Source organism: Capricornis sumatraensis, chromosome 9 (genome assembly GCF_032405125.1).
Source record: "Capricornis sumatraensis isolate serow.1 chromosome 9, serow.2, whole genome shotgun sequence".
Lineage (NCBI taxonomy): Eukaryota > Metazoa > Chordata > Mammalia > Artiodactyla > Bovidae > Capricornis > Capricornis sumatraensis.
The window spans coordinates 3240029-3259297 of record NC_091077.1 but is presented as its reverse complement, the minus strand read 5'-3'; the positions used below and the strand labels follow the sequence as shown (position 1 = coordinate 3259297).

The window sequence follows — 19269 nt, the reverse complement described above, 5'->3', positions numbered from 1 at the left end:
CACCCGTGGCTGATTCATGTTGATGTATGGCAAAACCCACCACAATATTGTAAAGTAATTAGCCGCCACTTAAAATAATTTAAAGAAAAAAGAAGCCACCCGCCAAAGCAAGAGACACGGTTCCATCCATGGTCCAAGAAGGTCCCACATGCTGTGGAGCAAGAAAACCCAGGCAGCACAACTACTGAGCGTGTACTTTAGAGCCCTAGAACTGCAACTGTTGAGCCCTGGGGCTGCACCTGCTGAAGCCTGTGTGCCTCAGAGCCTGTGCTCTGCAACTGGAGAAGCCACAGCAGTCAGAAGCCTGCACACCATGATTGCAGAATAACCGCTGCTTGGTGCGACCAAAGAAGAGCCCGCACAGCAACAAAGATCCAGCCAAAAATCAAAAAAAAAAAAAAAAAAAAAGAGGCAGGATATCTGGTGCATTTATAGCTTGGAGGGCTCTTGAGGCAAGTGAAACAAATGCCATTTAGGCAATTTAACATAGTGTGTCCATATGGGGGATTCAGGGTAAAGAGCTGGAATAGCCTCCTGGAAGGTAGACATGTGACCAGCAGAGGTTTCGGGGTGGTGGTGGTGGCGATAATTGTCCCTGATTTAGATTGTTGATTACCATTGGAATTGGCAGTTTCAGGAGAATGCAAGAGAAGGGCCAGTGGCCAGCTAGGGGTATCGATGGCACATCCAGCATCTTTTAAACGTTCTCCTTTGGATATGATTCTGGAAATGTTGATAAGTGAGTTTTCTTGCCATTGTCCTTTAGTTACAGGGACTAGTAAAGCAGACAGAGTCAGGAGAGGAAGCATGTCTGTGGTGGAGTGTTTTCCGTAAACCCGGCACAGACAGAAGAGCCACTTCCCAGGCGGGGGTGGCTAAACCAACTGGTGGAACGCAAGCAAGAGTTACAACAGCAAGTAAGTAAGAGTCCAGTTCACCACATCATTTTACTTATCTGTCGGTGGTGCCTGTCTTCCAAATAGGTATCTCAGGTTTTCCACTGGCTCACAGGTGTATTGTTCTTCTGTGGTGACCTGTGAGATTTTTGGAGGTAAAAGCTTTAGTCTGGACAAATGTACCCAGTTAGATATCCCTTACAATTTGACAGCAGTGGGGGTGGGTAAAATTACGTTATAGGGGCCTTCCTACTTTGGTAATAATGGGTCTTCAGGGGACCCCTCTTTCCAGATTTTAAGAAGAACGTGGTCCCCAGGGTTTCCTTGTGAAGGAACTACCCCTTCCACTGTATTTCTAGTGGAGGTGGCAGTGCCTTGATGTCATGGTCCTGGATTGCCTTCTGAACTTGTCCTAGATTCATCTTTTACGGTCTGTTCACTTCCTCATTTGGCAGAATGTCAGTAGTAAGAAAAGCCTTCCCATGGGTCATTTCAGAATACTCCTGAGGGTACATGAACCCTAAGGAGTGTAATGTGAGTCTCTTGGCAGTTGTTTTTTTTTTTTTTTTTTCCTAAGGTTTTCTTTAAAGTATGGTTCATTTTCTCTACCTTCCCTGAAGATTGTTGTTCAGCTGCTTAGCCGTGTCTGACTCTTTGTGATCCCAAGGATCTCCCATAGCTTGGGGGTGCCAATAAGTATAACTTGTAGTTTATCCCTAGGGCTGTTGTGAGCCCCTGTGTGATTTTGGGTATAAAAGAGGGATAGCAGTCACTCAGGGGGACTTTGGAAGTGCACACTGAGGAATTGTGTCTTTTATTTTTGCCATGCCATTCAACTTGAGGGATCTTAGGCCCCTGAACGGGGATTGAACCCATGCCCCAGGCAGTGAAAGCAGAGAGTTCTAACCACTGGACAACCAGGGAATTCCCAGGAATTATTTCTTTTAAAAGGGATTTACAGAGTTCAGTAGCCTTTTCAGACTGGGTAGGGGAAGCATCAACCCATCCTGTGAAAGTTATCAATGAACATAAGAAAATATTTATATCCTGACGCGGGGGCATTTGGGTGATACCTAACTGCCAGTCTTCCCCCAGGTATGTTGAACTGGCCTGAATAATGAAGGGGGAATTGAATGGGCCTGTGGGTTATTACAGGCACACAAATCGTAGGCAAGGGTTACTTGTTTTACTGTGTTTTTTGAGTCCCTTCCCTGAAAGACTCTTTCGTCAGGTCCTGTGGTGCATCCCTCCCGTAGTGGGTGGCATCATGTAAACTCTCAGCAAGTTGCTATTGTTGGGCTTCAGAGATTGGAACGTTGTCCCCCTTTTTATGCTTGCTTTCTCATAGCTCCATTTCTCAGCTTTGTCTTGTTCCTGTGGAGAATACTAGGGAAGGCTCGGGAATCTGGGGGCACAGACACCAGGGGCCTAACTCGCTCAGGCTTTTTCAGTCGAGTTGCTTGCTTTGCAGTTCTGTCCGCTTTGCTGTCCCCGTGGCTCACAGAAGACCCATCCCTCTGATGGCTCCTACAGTGGATTACTGAAAGAGTCAGAACTAAGTCTTTATGTTTTATAAAATAATCTCTAGCAGGTAACATTTCTCCAGCTTTCCTAAGTACTAGTACAGTTAACACAGCAGCTCCCAGTTTTTGATACAGCCTGGCCACAGGTCATGGGGCATTTGATCCTCACCTAAAGATAGATAGCAGTGATCGGGTTCAGAAATGAGCTTAGAGTATCTTATTAATAATGCAATTTAACTTTACGACAAAGAACTATCTGGGAAGTAGTCTTAATAAGTACAGGCCTCAAAACAGAAATCAGAATTTGATGTACACTGAAACAATCTTTTTCACTCTAAAATTATCCTCGTTTTTACTAAATATAGCCAAGTTATAATTTATTTGGTTGCAAATTAAGTCTGATTTCAAAAAATTGACTTGGTTACTTATGTACGGTTATATAGGTTATTTTATTGGGTTGGCCAAAAAGTTTGGTTTTTCTGTACCCTCTTATGGAAAGTGGTGACAAGGGCTTATCACAGATTTTGCTGTACAGATTCGGGTGAATCCCTCCCTTTTTGAAGTCTCCTCAAAATACCTTGAGATTCTTAACCTGTTAGGAAATGGCCTTCCTTATTTACCTGATAAAGCTGCTGGGAACCTTAGTTTCCAGTTTCTGGAGGGATCAGGTAGAGGGAATGTTTCAGTTCTACTTAGGGGTATAACTTACCAAATTGCTCTAAAGTATAATTAGCTTGACGGGAAGGGTTTCCTTATATCTGGAAAACACAGAATAAAAGCCAGTAATGTCTCAGACAAAACTGAAATATTATAACCATATCCTTCAGTTCACTTAGTTAGCAGTTTTATAAGGTCATCAAGTTTACCCAATTTAGTGGTATGCTATGAAAGTTATAAGAAACCTGTACCTTGGAGAAGGCAATGGCAACCCACTCCAGTACTCTTGCCTGGAGAATCCCATGGACGGAGGAGCCTGGTAGGCTACAGTCCCCGGGGTTGCAAAGAGTCGGCCACGACTGGGCGACTTCACTTTCACTTTCACTTTCTTAAATTATATAGCAGGGGGAAACAGCATAAGCCTCTGTTTCAATTCCAGATCTTCACCAAGTAACCTTGCTAAGCTTCACTTTTTCTTTGATAAAATATGCATGGTATTGGGACTTCCCTAGTGGTCCAGTGGGTTAAGAATCCACCTGCCAATGTAGGGGATACAGGTTAGACCCCTGGTCAAGGAACGAAGATCCCACATGCCACGAGGCAACTAAGCCTACAAGTGGCAACTACCGAGCCTGTACACTATAGAGTCTATTTTCTGCAACAAGAGAAGCCACTGCAATGAGAAGCCAGAACAGCCCCTGCTTGCCGCAACTAGAGGAAATCTGCATGCAGCAACAAAGCCCCAGCTCAGTCAAAAATAAACAAGGAGAAAGGAGCTGCACACCATTCGTACACACAGACACACACACACAGTCCCTGGAGATTAGCTTTCAGTTTCTTAGGGAGAAAGAGACGGAGAAGGTATAAACCTAGGATAAATACAGAACGGTCTAAGAATAAGACAATAAGGGAAGGAGAGTGTTAATCAATAAAATTAAGGTGGTGAAGGGACTGATCATATTGTCTAATCAATAGTTTAGAGAGCAAAGGAATGTTCTGAGGGTCACTTATAATCAAAAAAGGGGAAAAACCCAGAAATATTTATTACTTTTAATGATGGGATCCTTCATATAGCCATAATCAGAACTTAGGCACCATGCTAAAAACAAGAGGATAAAGTGGAAAGATACAGAAGACCTCAAAATCTTTATTTCGCACCTACCTTTTCTCAGGAAGCGTTTACAGAATGTTGTCTTCCAAAAAGATGAAGTAAACCGAGGAAAAGGGAGACAAGGAATGCAAGAAATAGCACAGAAGAAAAAGAAGGGGATTCTCTCAGATGACTGTTAAAACTGGAGGACAGGCTGCTCTAGGAAGAACGTCCCCTTGAAACAATGGACAGATGGCCCACTGTACTTAACCACAGAAAAACAGAATAAAACTCTGTGTGTGTATGGACGTGTGTAATACATATATATATAAATATATGTGTGACCAAGGAAACCAGAATTGAAAGAGATGCATGTACCCCAGTGTTCATCGCAGCACTGTTTACAATACCCAGGACATGGAAGCAACCTGGATGTCCATCAGCAGATGAATGGATAAGAAAGCTGTGGTACATATACACAATGGAATATTACTCAGCCATTAAAAAGAATGGATTTGAATCAGTTCTAATGAGATGGATGAAACTGGAGCCTATTATACAGCCTATTATAAGTCAGAAAGAAAAGCAGCAATACAGTACATTAACGCATATATATGTAAGTTAGAAAGATGTGTGACAATGACCCTGTATGTGAGACAGCAAAAGAGACACAGATGTAAAGAACAGCCTTTTGGACTCTGTGAGAGAAGGCGAGGGTATGATGATTTGAGAGAATAGCATTGAAACATGTATATTATCATGTGAAACAGATTGCCAGTCCAAGCTTGATGCATGAGACAGGGTGCTCAGGGCTGGAGCACTGGGACGACCCTGAGGGATGGGATGGGGAGGGCGGTGGGAGGGGGGTTCAGGATGGGGAACACATGTGCACCCATGGCAGATTCATGTCGATGTGTGGCAAAAGTCACTACAGTATTGTAAAGTAATTAGCCTCCAATTAAAATAAATAAATTAATAATAAAATAAAATATTAAAAAAAAGAAAGAAACCTGTACTTGTCAAAATGCTGTTTCTGTGAATCTTCTTGAAGATGAAGCATTTTTACAAAGCATCAGCTTAACTGTCTATGAATGACAAAAGATTTAAAAAGCACAGTTGAACATCTGATAACAATGTAATTGACAAACAAACTTGGTTATAGTAACTAGAAATCGTGACTGATAATATTTTTATCAGGACATACCAGATTTTTAAGAATTTCATATAATTTCTAGAGTATCTATATCAATAACATTTACCCATGTTATGCAGCCTAAGAATATTTAGTACTCATTTGCCAATGCTTCCCATGTAATTTAATATACCAAATAAACCCAGTTAGTTTAGGATCTCTCTTTGGGATGCTTCAGCTGTAGGTCAAAATAACTTCAATTAGCATTTGATATTTGAAAGGCAAAAAAAATCCTAAAAAGTTTTAACACACTTGGTCATATAGGCTCACAGGTCCCTGTGAAACAATACTTATTCATTTAACCAAAGTGACAATAAAAGATTTCAAAAGGCAAATAAGTAACAGCTTAAAATTTAAAAGCAAAGAAGTCTGCACAATCTGTTAGTAAAAGCAGCATTCCAAGAAAACTTTATTCTCTTAAGAGAAAGAAACAAAATCCAGTCCTATGCCATCTACTCTTAATCCATTTACTTAGTTAAAATTGAATCCAATCTTGAGAAAATCCTGACCACGTGCAAAAATGTTTTCCCAATGTTCCTTTTCTAGAAACTTCTCCAGCTTTCTGTATCCTATGTTATTTTGTCTCTCATTTTCTTTTTCATTTAGAAACAACCAGCTCTAGGACAAAACCACTTTTTATCTTTTAACAAAATGCACTTCCATCCTTACATCTTCATTTACTGAAAACATGTTTCCTATTTTCCTTGCATACTGAAATGTTTTCCTCATAATTCTTAATCTTAGAGCATTAATTTCTAGCAAAAACTAAGAAGCAAGTAATTATAAACTGTCATGTCAGCATTTTCTGATCAGACTATCTCATAACCTCTAGAAACATGCATCTTCCCAAAGCATTATTTCTTTCCTCAACATGGTACAAGATATGTGTCTAATAAACACAACATCTGTACTTTCCCTCTTGTAAGAGAAAAATAGGTAAATTTAGACCTGTTTAGCAATTAATGTTCCAATATTTATCTTATTTGAAATGCCCGGCATATTCAATGAGTTCCTATCATTCAGTGTCAAGTTACCAAGATTTAGAGAAACTATTTTAGATGGACATTTTCAAAACTTACCATTCCTATGTGTGTGTTTGTGCTCAGTCGTGTCTGACTCTCTGTGACCCCATGGACTGTAGCCCGCCAGGCTCCTCTGTCCATCCTCCAGGCAAGAATACTGGCGTGGGTTGCCATTTCCTTCTCCAGGGGATCTTCCCAACCCATGGATCGAACCTGTGTCTCTTGCATCTCCTGCATTGGCAGGCGGGTTCTTTACCATTAGCACCACCTGGGAAGCCCCAGTTATTCCTATAGAGTTTACCAAAAAGCTGTTATCTCTGTTACATATACTTAAAAGTTTAATTATATCAGGTTATTTTCCTCATTGACAGATTTTATAACAGAAACAATGTGCACTTACTGACGTTCAGTAACCCTAGGAACAATAAAAGTATTTTACTTGATGACTCGAAAGACAGGTCTGTATTAATTAAACCTACAAGCTTAAGCTAACTTTATTCTAGATATTAACTCAATATTGACTGTTTCCCAGGTCACATGAACCTGAAATGTATTCTGGTGAATTTCTTTTGTATTGCTTAGAATTTATATAAATGCTTAATTTACTTTAAGCTAATTAAATACTCATTTACATGTTAATTTTTTAACATGTTAAATTTACAAGTTAATTTTTTACAGGTTAACTTGTAAAAAGTTAACTACAAGTTAATTTCTAACTTAAAAATTTACAAGTCAGTGTTTACATTTAAAAGTTAATTTTTACATAATGCGACACAGCACTGAAGACCATATAGTTTTCTGGCTCGAGTTTTAACAGGCTTCTTCCTTTTCCTCCTCAGTCTGGGGGCTACAGATTTTGGATCAGATAGTTCCTGAAAGCCCAGGCAGAACAGTTACATTTTAAAGACTGGGGAGAGAAATGCAAGCTCCTTCCCCCTGCTCCATGTTCTTTAAAGTCCTACTAAGTAACCTAAGGCTGGAGTCTCAGGCAATGTGCGCTGTGTTTGCATTTTAAGGCTTAAGTGCTCAACCGATAGGCACAATGAGGTAGAGACTTGCAGGAGTGGTGGGACAGACAAAAGCACAGAAAACAAAGATCCTGATACGTTCACTGACTAAGAGTCAACAGGTATCAATGACAGAAACTTAAAGACACAAACAAGAAACAAAGACACGGTATTATTGCAAGGCGGCCTCTGGGGGACTTTGTCCAGTCCAGCTCCGTTCTCAACTAGCCCTTCTGCCAGCTGGAACACAAAAGAGAAGTACGGGGGCTCATGAAAAGGTGAGCCAACAAGGAGTCTCCAAGATGAAAACCATGGGAGTGTGGGTAAGAGAACCAAGGGAGAGGTGAAGGGAGGCAGGACTGAAAAGACTGGAAAAGAGAAAGAGATCGCCGTTAACCCACCTGCTGTGGATGCCTATTCAGGCACCAGACTTGGTGCTTCCAGAATGGGCCAGTGAAGGAGCTAACAGCCTGTCCACTGCCCACCAGGGTCATCAGGCGTGAAACCAGCCAACTGTAAGTCATCTGTGGACTCCAACACACAGGTGGGACCTTCACCTGCACATATATCAGTATATAGAAATAAAACCCTTTATGATTATACAGTGGAAGTGACAAATAGATTCAAGGAATTAGATCTGATAAACAGTGCCTGAAGAACTATGGATAGAGGTTTGTGACACTGTACAGGAGGCAGTGATCAAGACCATCCCCAAGAAAAAGAAATGCAAAAATGCTGTCCAATGAGGCCTTACAAATAGCCGAGAAAAAAAATAAAAGACGTGAAAGGCAAATGAGAAAAGGAAAGATATACCCATTTGAATGCAGAGTTCCAAAGAATAGCAAGGAGAGACAAGAAAGCCTTCCTCAGCGGTCAATGCAAAAAAATAGAGGAAAATAATATATTGGGAAAGACTAGATATCTTCAAGGACATTAGAGATACCAGGGGAACATTTCATGCCAAGATGAGCTCAATAAAGGACAGAAATGGTATGGACCTAACAGAAGCAGAAGATATTAAGAAGAGGTGGCAAGAATACACAGAAGAACTGTACAAAAAAAGATCTTCATGACTCAGATAATCACGATGGTGTGGTCACTCACCTAGAGCCAGACATCCTGGAATGTGAAGTCAAGCGGGCCTTAGGAAGCATCACTACAAACAAAGCTAGTGAAGGTGATGGAATTCCAGTTGAGCTCTTTCAAATCCTAAAAGATGATGCTGTGAAAGTGCTGCACTCAACATGCCAGCAAATTTGGAAAACTCAGCAGTGGCCATGAGACTGAAAAGGTCAGTTTTCATTCCAATCCCAAAGAAAGGCAATGCAAAAGAATGCTCAAACTACCGCACAATTGCACTCATCTCACACGCTAGTAAAGTAATGCTCAAAATTCTCCAAGCCAGCCTTCAGCAATACGTGAACTGTGAACTTCCAGATGTTCAAGCTGGATTTAGAAAAGGCAGAAGAATTAGAGATCAAATTGCTGACATCCGGTGGATCATCAAAAAAGCAAGAGAGTTCCAGAAAAACATCTATTTCTGCTTTATTGACTATGTCAAAGCCTTTGACTGTGTGGATCACAATAAACTGTGGAAAATTCTGAAAGAGATGGGAATACCAGACCACCTGACCTGCCTCTTGAGAAATCTGTATGCAGGTCAGGAAGCAACAGTTAGAACGGGACATGGAACAACAGACTGGTTCCAAATAGGAAAAGGAGTGCATCAGGGCTGTATATTGTCACCCTGCTTATTTAACTTCTATGCAGAGTACATCATGAGAAACGCTGGGCTGGAAGAAGCACAGCTGGAATCAAGATTGCCGGGAGAAATATCAATAACCTCAGATATGCAGATGACTGACACCACCCTTATGGCAGAAAGTGAAGAACTAAAGAGCCTCTTGATGAAAGTGAAAGAGGAGAGTGAAAAAGTTGGCTTAACACTCAACATTCAGAAAACAAAGATCATGGCATCTGGTCCCATCACTTCATGGCAGATAGATCGGGAAACAGTCGAAACACTGGCTGACTTTAGTTTTTTGGGTTCCAAATCACTGCAGATGGTGACTGCAGCCATGAAATTAAAAGACACTTACTCCTTGGAAGGAAAGTTATGACCAACCTACACAGCATATTAAAAAGCAGAGAAATTACTTTGCCAACAAAGGTCCATCTGGTCAAGGCTATGGTTTTTCCAGTAGTCATGTATGGATGTGAGTGTTGGACTGTAAAGAAAGCTGAGCACTGAAGGACTGATGCTTTTGAATTGTGGTGTTGGAGAAGACTCTTGAGAGTCTCTTCGATTGCAAGGAGATCCAACCAGTCCATCCTAAAGGAGATCAGTCCTGGGTGTTCATTGGAAGGACTGATGTTGAAGCTGAAACTCCAATACTTTGGCCACCTGATGTGAAGAGCTGACTTATTTGAAAAGACCCTGATGCTAGGAAAGATTGAGGGCAGGAGGAGAAGGGGACAACACAGGATGAGATGGTTGGATGGCTTCACCAACTAAATGGACATGGGTTTGGGTAAATCCCAGGAGTTGGTGATGGACAGGGAGGCCTTGCGTGCTGTGGCTCATGGGGTTGCAAAGAGTCAGACGTAACTGAGCAACTGAACTGAACTGCACTGGCATCCGGTCCCATCACTTCATGGCAAATAGATGGTGAAAATATGGAAACAGTGACAGACTTTATTCGGGGGGCTCCAAAATCACTGCAGATGGTGACTAAAGCCATGAAATTAAAGATACTTGCTCCTTAGAAGGAAAGTTATGACCAACCTAGACAGCATATTAAAAAACAGAGACATTACTTTGCCAACAAAGGTCTGTCTAGTCAAAGCTATGCTTTTTCGAGTAGGCATGTATGGATGTGAGAGTTGGACTTATAGAGAAAGCTGAGTGTGGAAGAACTGATGCTTTTGAATGCTTTTGAACTTAATTGGAGAAGACTCTTGAGAGTCCCTTGGACTGTAAGGAGATCCAACCAGTCCATCCTAAAGGAAATCAGTCCTGAATATTCACTGGAAGGACTGATGCTGAAACTGAAACTCCAATACTTTAGCCATCTAATGCGAAGAAGTGACTCATTGGAAAAGACCCTGATGCTGGGAAAGATTGAAGGCAGGAGGAGAAGGGGACGACAGAGGATGAAATAGTTGGATGACATCACCAACTCGATGAACATGAGTTTGATCAAGCTCCAGGAGCTGGTGATGGACAGGGAAGCCTGGCGTGCTGCAGTCCATGGGGTCGCAAAGCAGAAATCTGCTGATTTAGTCTGTTCCATCCCAACCAGACTTCCTGGCAGCAGGAGAATAAAGGTGGGAATATTTGGATGGTCAGACTTCTGGCCACTACAGGATGCGAGGTTTGAACCTCTGTTGCTCTCATAAATCTCCAGTCAGCGACAGCCTGCTAGACCAAGATCTGCAAGGTGAGAGGCAGGTCTCTCCCGTCTCAGACTTCCACCAGGGTGAGCCATTGCTGGCCAGAGGGAGCAGGCCTTACAAACTGAGAGGAGTGACACTGTCGCTGTGTGATGCCCCTCAGAAGGACAGGACAGAAGCAGGAGAAGACAGAGGATGGAGAGAGAAGTAGAGCGATGTCAGGGGAGAAAAGGGGCAAAGGGGAGGGGAAGCATGAGAGTAAAAGGAGAAAGGGGAGAAGAAAGTGTTGCTTGAATGAGGGTACTGAGGCCCTCAGGGGCCGGGAAGGCAGACTTAGCAAGTGTGGTGATGCTGAAACTAGGGGTTCAGGAGGCTGCTTGTCACACAAAAGGATGCTGCATTTGGTGGGCCCGGAGGTGCCCAGATCCTCTCCCAGGAAGGGGACTGTGTCCCTTTGCAGAGTATGTTACTGATAAAGGTTCCTGGGCGCCTTAATTAATAGAAATTGGTAAGAGGCCAGACAAGAAAGGTTGGCGAGGCTGGGACTCCTGTTGCAGCAGGAGGGTGCAAACACAAGTAAGAGGTTGCCTTGCCGGGTCCCTGGTGGAGAAGGGTAAGCGGGTTCCTTCTATGGGTGGGGGGAGGGCGGGTGAGGGCTCAGGCCTGAAGGGTGGCTTAGGTGGTCTGCCCACCGTCCTGATGGTGCCATGTGCAGGGTGCACGTGCAGCGCCCTGCTTTTGCTCCTGCCCCCTCAGAAGAGGCAGTTGGGATTTCGGTCTTTTTGTCTCTTGTTCATGATTTGCCCAGTTATCTACGCTGCTGGGTTGCGTTTAGTCTCTTATAGTTTCCTTTGTATTTTGTTGCTCTGTCCAGGGGCAAGCACTGAAGCAAAGGGTCCCTGTTTCAGGTCCCAGCCTGTCTCAACCTCACATCCTTGTTCATTCATAGCAAATGTTCTAAATGTCCACCCCGTGCCAGATCTTGCTCGGGTTTCTGGCGACACAGACACACTGTACACTGACTTCGACTTAGTCCTGCCCGGCCACAGTCCTGTCTGTGGCCGCTGTGCGCAGTGCTGGGAGGGGAAGGCCTGTGGGGCTCAGAGAGCTGATCATGTGGGGAGTGACCACAGAGGGGCCTCCCTGGGAACGTGAGATTAGCCGTATGACCCAGGGCAGAGGAGGAGTTCTCGAGAAAGGGTTGATCAGTGTCAGCAATCAGTGCCAGTCTGGTGGAGCTCAGTGAGAGAGGTCTGGGACGGACGGGGCAGGGCACAGCGCTGGGATAGAGCACCGTTTGTCAGGGATTTGTGTTTGTGCCCTTGAAGCTGTGGGATCTGTCCAAAGCGGGGACGGAATGGGGCCTGTGGCGGGAGTGACAGTCTTATCTGCATTCTGAAATGATCACTTTGGCGCACGGAGAAGGGACTGAAGAGGCTGAGCGAGGAAGCGGGAAGGCCAGCCAGGCGCTGGTGCAGGGAGACGCTGTGACACAGAATTTTGAACTGAAGACTTTGGAGAATAAGCTTTTTCCCCCCGCCCTGGAATTCCTATACCTGTCTAAAAGCAGAGCCTCCCAAAAGAACTCCAGTGTCCTAAATCCCCTCCCTAGGATCAATGAGAGAAATATTTGTAATAGGCAAGAACATATCTTCATAGTAGATGTTTCTTTCACCTTTAGAATACTTTTACAATATCTTTTTATTAAAAACTCAAATAGAATACAAAGGTATTCTATTTTTTTTTTTTGATTTAATAAAGATTTATTTTTTAAAATGTACAGCTGGTGGGACCTGTTCATGCATCTTCACCAGCAGCTGGGGCATCTCCACCCTTGGTGTTTCTGGTGTAAATCACTTGAGCTCTGTGCTTTGAAACCAGTTTAATAAGTCCTTTACTAAGGAGTTCCTGAAAGGCTGCTCTGGCCAGGGAACCACGAATCTTCAGTCTCTCAGAGACCACAGCTGGAGTTATAAGCTTATAGTTGGGAACTTCTTTACAGAGTTTGTCATATGTTGCTTTGTCAAACAAGACTAGGTTACTGAGCTTGTCCCGAACTTTGCCTTTGGACCACTTCTGCTTTTTGGCCTCGCCCCCAGATTTGTTCACTGGATCTTTGTCTTTCTTGGCCGACTTTCCGGCATCTTTCTTCTTCTTGTCGTCCTTGGGCGGCATAGCGAAGCCCGGAGACCAGCTGCAACCACTGCCGCCTCGCTAAGATGTCGGACAAAAAGGCAAAGGTATTCTATTAATAATACCTTTGTATTCTATTTGAGTTTAAAATATTGCAGATAGCCTGAATACAGCCTGTATACAGGCTAGCCCCATTATCAAGGCTCTGACCTTTAAGGATATAACACTTTTCCATTCATATAAAAAGTCACAAACAGTAACATTTGTCTTGTTGTAGCTTTACAGAAACACTGTGATCTGACTTATGTGGACCAAGAAGTTTGCAACAACCAACCAAGCCCCTCCCTCATCTTGCCTTTAAAACTGCTTTGCTGCAACCCTTTGGGGAGTCCCAGGTTTGAGGGGGACAAGCCGCCCTTTATCCTCATGTGACGCTGCAATAAACCTTTCCTGGCTTCAAACTCCGATGTTTTGGCCTGTGTGGCCTCACTGCATCAGGCACACAAACTTGCTCTTCAGTAACAGGTTGACTCTTTTCACCTGATAACCCAAGGAGACATTGTCACAAAACTTGCAAATAGTCTCCTAAGGACCCGAGGGAGGAGACAGATGGGCCCCCGGGCTAGACAGGCGGTGTTCGTCAAGTGGAGTAAAACGGAAGCTTTGTTCTCACCCAGACACGCCAAGGACAAAGCTAGTGGCAAAAGCTGAGCTCTACTAAAGTAAAGGGGTAAGGTACCAACTCCTGAGGTCAAGGAAGACTTCCCTGTCTGCTCACGCACAGGAAGGCTTCTTGAGGGTCGAAGAGGGAGTGGGCCTCACTCCACAGGAAGTGTGGACAGGCATGCACCCACTGGCCTCTGTGGTGGGATCCATCTTAGAAAAAAGTGCACACATATTTAGGGGAAGGTCTTAGGGCAGTCAGGTGTGAAGAAAGAAATGATAAAGGTCAAAGGTAAACAAAGGCCTGGAAGGACTGTCCTGTGTCTAAGTGATTTAAATCACCTTTTTACTGCGCTCCTCATTTAGGACATCCACTCCCTTCACAGGATATATTATCTTGGCCGAGCTTCTGACACTGTGGCCCTCCCCGTTAGAGAGAACGCCCATATCCTGTCTCTCTGGGTGCCTATTTCTGCCCTGCTTCTCTTAACCGTCTCTGTGTGTGCTCTCTCCTACATTGTGCTGTGTCTCTGATAATAAACTTTGTATCTGCTTTTACAGTTTTTGCCTCCTTGAAACCTTGCTTTCAGATAAGAGGGAAGAGCCAGGGAACTTTCCTTCTAGCCTCTATCCCCTGGTGGTCCAGTGACTAAGATTCCTAGTTTTCATCCAGGCTTTGTTGTCGTTGTTCAGTTGCTCAGTTGTGTCCGACTCTTTGTGATCCCATGGACTGCAGCACGCCAGGCCTCCCTGTCCATCACCAACTCCTGGAGTTTACCCAAACCCATGTCCATTGAGTCGGTGATGCCATCCAACCATCTCATCCTCTGTTATCCCCTTCTCCTCCTGTCCTCAATCTTTCTAGCATCAGGGTCTTTTCCAGTGAGTCAGCTCTTTACATCAGGTGGCCAAAGTATTGGAGCTTCAGCTTCAGCATCAGTCCTTCCAATGAATATTCAGGCTACTTAAGTTTAATTCCTGGACAGGAAACTTAAGATCTCTCTTTAGGACTGTTCACTGCTCTCCCTCTGAGATCAGACCCATTTATCTTTCTTAAAAGCCATGTGTTTTCCTTGTAAGTACCTTTTGCCCCCTTTCTCCTTTGCTCCCCCATTAAATTGGCATATAAGCCCCAAATTCTGTCTAGTACATGAATAAAAACATTTTCTTGCTAATCTGTCTCCTGTTGGTTTAATTCAGGCCCCAAGTACTGAATCTAAGACGGTCGAGAAAAAGTCTTTCTGCCCTGATACATGCAGCTAGGAGAGGGACTGTCTGGCAATGAAAAGTAAAATGGGTTCAGGACATTTAGAAGATAGTTGATCACTGAGGTCAGGAGCGTAACCTGGAGAGACAGCCTGCCTGCGTTCATAATCTTGGCTCCGCTACCGTGGCTCAGGCTGCCTTGCCTTGGGCGAGTTACTCTATCCTTTCTGTGCACTGTGTTGCTGCAACAACTGCAAGACTCTATGATTTTAAAATGGTATATTTTTCAAAGCCTGAGGGTCTGACCTGCTTGTGGTAGTTCCCGCTGAGGCTCCAAGAATAACCACCTGAACACTGCAGGCTTTCTGGAAAAGGGAATGCGTTTTAGAAGCTCTGGCTTTGGCAAATAAATAAACGCTCTGGCCTGTAAGGTACACGGCTCTTCTGTCTCAGGTTCTCGGCCAGAGCTAATCACATGGTCTGACCTCAAGGGAGCAGGTGAGTCAATCTATATAAAATATTCAGCTGTCATTTTGTGAAAGGCTGATGACCAATTGCAGATTATGTTGCAAGGGATGATGTCATGCAAGTGTGTATGCCAGAAGAAGGGTTTAAAGGTATTGGTCAATTTGGACATTAAATTTTTGAACACTTGCTGACTACTAAGAAATGGCCCAAAGGGAAGAGGAGTTTGACATGTTAGGACATTAAAGAAAAGGTGGATTTAAGAATTAAACCATTACATGACTCTTCCAAAAAGCAGAGAACCATTCAAAAGCGACCCAAAATGATTCCGATGTCAAACAAAGCAGGTTGTACTGAAGGCTGTCAGACTTGAGGGAAATGTTGCAAATTTTATATTTAAGGGGGGTGGTGGGAGCAAAAGGGGAAGTAAAGACTGAAAAAGTTTAGTAGCAGTATCAGTAAATCATGTTTTCATATGAGATTTATAGTCATGGAGAGAATAAAGTTATGTTTCCTTGCCTGAGTTTTATATTGAATGCACTGGTCCAAAAGGATTTGTATCACAGTGGATGGGACAACATTCTGCTCTGAACGAAAACTAATTCTTTTAGAGACATAATCTGCTTACCAAAACCAGTCTTTGATTCATTTTACTTTCAGTAAAGCATGAAAGCAAAGAACTGGCAAAAAAAAAAAATCAAAATGCTTCCTGGCGTAAGAGGAGCGCTATGAGAGTGTTGTTACTTTTATTTTCCGGGAGCACAGTCAGCAGGATGTGGCCGCGCCATCACAGCCACAGCCGAGCCTCCACACCTCTGGTCTGCACTGCGGGGACCATCGCTGCCGTTGGAACCCGGCAACAGGCACGGAGTGGGAAGTGGTGGTTCTGTACTTTTGGCTACACTGACCGAGACCAGAGTCAGGACTGACCTGGTGGTACCGTGGGCAGGAATCTGCCTGCTGATGCAGGGGACACGGGTTCGCTCCCCAGGAAGATGTCAAATGCCGAGCAGTAACTGAGCCCACACACAGCTACTGAGCCCATGCTCCGGAGCCTGTGAGCCACAGCTGCTGCAGCAACTAGTCTGCCTGCCTAGAGCCTGTGCTGAGACGAGAGAAGCCACCGCAGTCAGAAGCCTGAGCACCGCAGCTAGGGAAAGCGCACGCAAAGCAAGGACTCCCAGCACAGACAAAAAAAAATTTAAACAGAAGAAAAAAGACCAACGTCAACTGGTATAAGCCATTTCATGAGCCAGCACTAGGCCTGCAGGGACCCAGAGGCTTTCAGGCAGGCTCCTGCTTTCAGGGGACCCCAGTGTGCAATTCCATGCCCGCCCCTGACCCAGGGGGCTTCAGATGCTGTCTGGCTAAGCTTGGGTCATATGTATATTCCATCCTACCCACAATGATAGGGGAGAAATGAATCTTCAAAGGAAAATTTCCATCCAGAAAAGGGACAGAAATTGAACAGGTGAGGGTGAGATAGGCTGAGACCTGGGACTCTTTACAGTAAGCAGTGCCTGCACTCAAACATCTCCTCCAGCAACAGACTACAAAGAAACTGCAAGGGACTGGAAGTGACTGCACGCATGCACGAATGGGGCAAGTGATGAGCAACGCGATACAAAAAAGCCAAAACCCAGCTGCTGCTTCTGAGGGGCCGGGAGCAAAAGCTGGGTATCACGTGACCCCTGCACATGGGAGCAGCAGAGGAGGCAGGCAGCGATGCCACCCTTCCAGGCTGGGTCCACCAACCCTCTCCTACCCTCATCCCAGGTTAAGTGTCGGGTGGGTGTACTCTCCTTCGGCTCTTGTCTCCTTCTATCAGAGATTTGGAATGGTGGACCAAGTGTAGCTGAAACAGCATTTTATTAAGCTGGCAGTATTTGTAAGGACAAGTTACAGCTCAAGCCGGAAGCAGGCAGCAGACTCCCACGGAGCAAGGGCAGGCCAACCCAATGTCATTTAGTCACTAAGTCGTGCCCAGCTCTTTGTGACCCCAAGGACTTTGAGCGCCCACCAGGCTCCTCTGTCCATGGGATTTCAGGCAAGAATACTGGAGTGGGTTGCCATTTCCTTCTGAAAGGTTGTTGTTGAATCACAATGCCGGGATTCTTGGCCCCAGAGGAGAAGAATTCAATCCGGGGTCAGAGACGAGGCTTGATCACTCAGAGCTTTTGTGTAATAAAGTTTTATTAAAGTATAAAGGAGATAGAGAAAGCTTCTGACATAGGCATCAGAAGAGGGCAGAAAGAGTACCCCCCTGCTAGTCTTCAGCTGGATGTTATATAGTCACCAGCAGTCTGTTAATGAAAGAAAGGAATGTCTTAAAACTCAGAATGGCACCAGGCCCCTCACCCATGAGATGCATTTTGGGATAATCTTGGCACCAAATGGTTCATCCTGGGCCATAAAATGATTAACTTGAATCTTGAAGAAGGCAGATCACCATACAGTTTCATTTACATAGATTGGAGGAACAATATCTGAGTATAACATACTGGTCTGTCAAGTAGGTTCTGAGCCAAAAGGCGGAACCGACTTGAAGACAGAGTTTGGGGTAAATGCATAGGTCATTAGCATAACTTAAGATCAATATTTCCATAAGAAAAAGGCATTGGTTAACTTCAAGTGAAACCAGGTGTCATTATGGCAACACAGTATTTTAAGAGAAACCTCCTTTTAAATTTGTATAGAGAAGGAAAAAATATCGCTAGTTTCCTCCTGCTGCTTAAGAGAGAGAAAAATGTCTGACACTTGCAGGCTATTTCCTCCGTTTGGAGACCCCTGGCCTTCCTGCCTGTTGCCCTCTCACTTCTCTAGCACATCTTCCTGACCCAGGGATTAAACCTGTGGCTGCTGCTCGGCAGGTAGATTCTTCAACACTGAACCAAAAAGAAAACCTGAAGTCACCCATAAGCTGCCCCTATTGCGCTCGTTTTTTGCGTTTTTATACTGTCTCCTTCCCCTGGAACCTGATTCCCTATGCAAATAGGGGGTGGTACCCACATTTGCCTTATTGCTTACACCCAAGACCAGAGGTTCTCACTCAGGTCCTGGACTGCCCCTTTCATGGGCTTTTGTTTTTTCCTCTGCATGGTTCCACCATTTTGGACTCTCTTTTTTTCTTTTTCCCCGCTATTCTAGTTACCTGACATAAGAAAGCAGTTCCGACGGCCTTCTTGGCTGGCCTTTTACCAATTTCTATTGATTAAAGAGTCCACGAGCCCAGGTGTTAACACAGGGACTGGGGAATGCAAAATCTGGGGGTGGAGAGGGACTTTAGCCCCCTTTTCTCTTCAGAAGCCTCTTCTAAGGAAACCTCAGCTCCTTCTCCAGAACTGCGCGGGGCGGGGCGGGGGAAGGGGGTTGCGGTGGAGAGGGTGGCGCCCTTCTCTGAAGCTGGGACCCATGCGCTGCGGTTTCTCCCCACCTGACACGCTTTTAGCCAGGGCGCAGTGGCTGCCATCCTGCCAACTCTGGCGTGACCTCCAGGGCGCTCAGGCTTCGCGCCTCTCCTGTCCTCTCCTCTGTCCCTAGCTCAGAGCCTGCCACACAGTAGCTCCTAGGCGCCAGGCAGAGCATCAGGGCCTGCCAAGGCCACCGCACGCCCTTCTCTTGTCCAGGCACACGCTTTCCCCCCGCGACAGAGCGGCTGGAACACCGAGACCCCGCAAGGCGGCTGCCCACCTCGGCTCGCGGCACCTTTTCAAGGGCTAGTCTGGCGGCGGCTGCGCCAGGCGGTCCTCACCGGAAGGGGGCGTCCGAGACACCGTTTTACCGAAGGTCGGAGGAGGAGCAGCGCCATCCCAGCTCGAGAGTTAGGGTTACACGATGAAAGGCACGCGCTACGTCCAACACTTGACCCCGCAAATGCTACCCCAGCTCCCCCAAAGTTCAGGCGCTGGGACCCAGGCTGAGCCAAAGAGGTGCCCTGCGCCAGGAACAGAGGGCGCCCAAGCCTTGGGGGAGCTAGCTGCTACCAAGAGGCAGCGGCTGGTGGGGAGCCTAGCAGGAGGGAG

At 45.0% G+C, this 19269-nt stretch overlaps 1 protein-coding gene and 1 pseudogene across 1 annotated transcript in view; one reads left to right on the top strand and one right to left on the bottom strand.

Moving 5' to 3' along the window:
* Positions 1-19269, top strand: part of SQSTM1 (sequestosome 1) — an 86637-nt gene that overhangs the window by 52126 nt on the left and 15242 nt on the right. The window lies entirely within an intron of this gene.
* On the bottom strand, positions 12578-12955 carry LOC138085138 (small ribosomal subunit protein eS25 pseudogene; annotated as a pseudogene).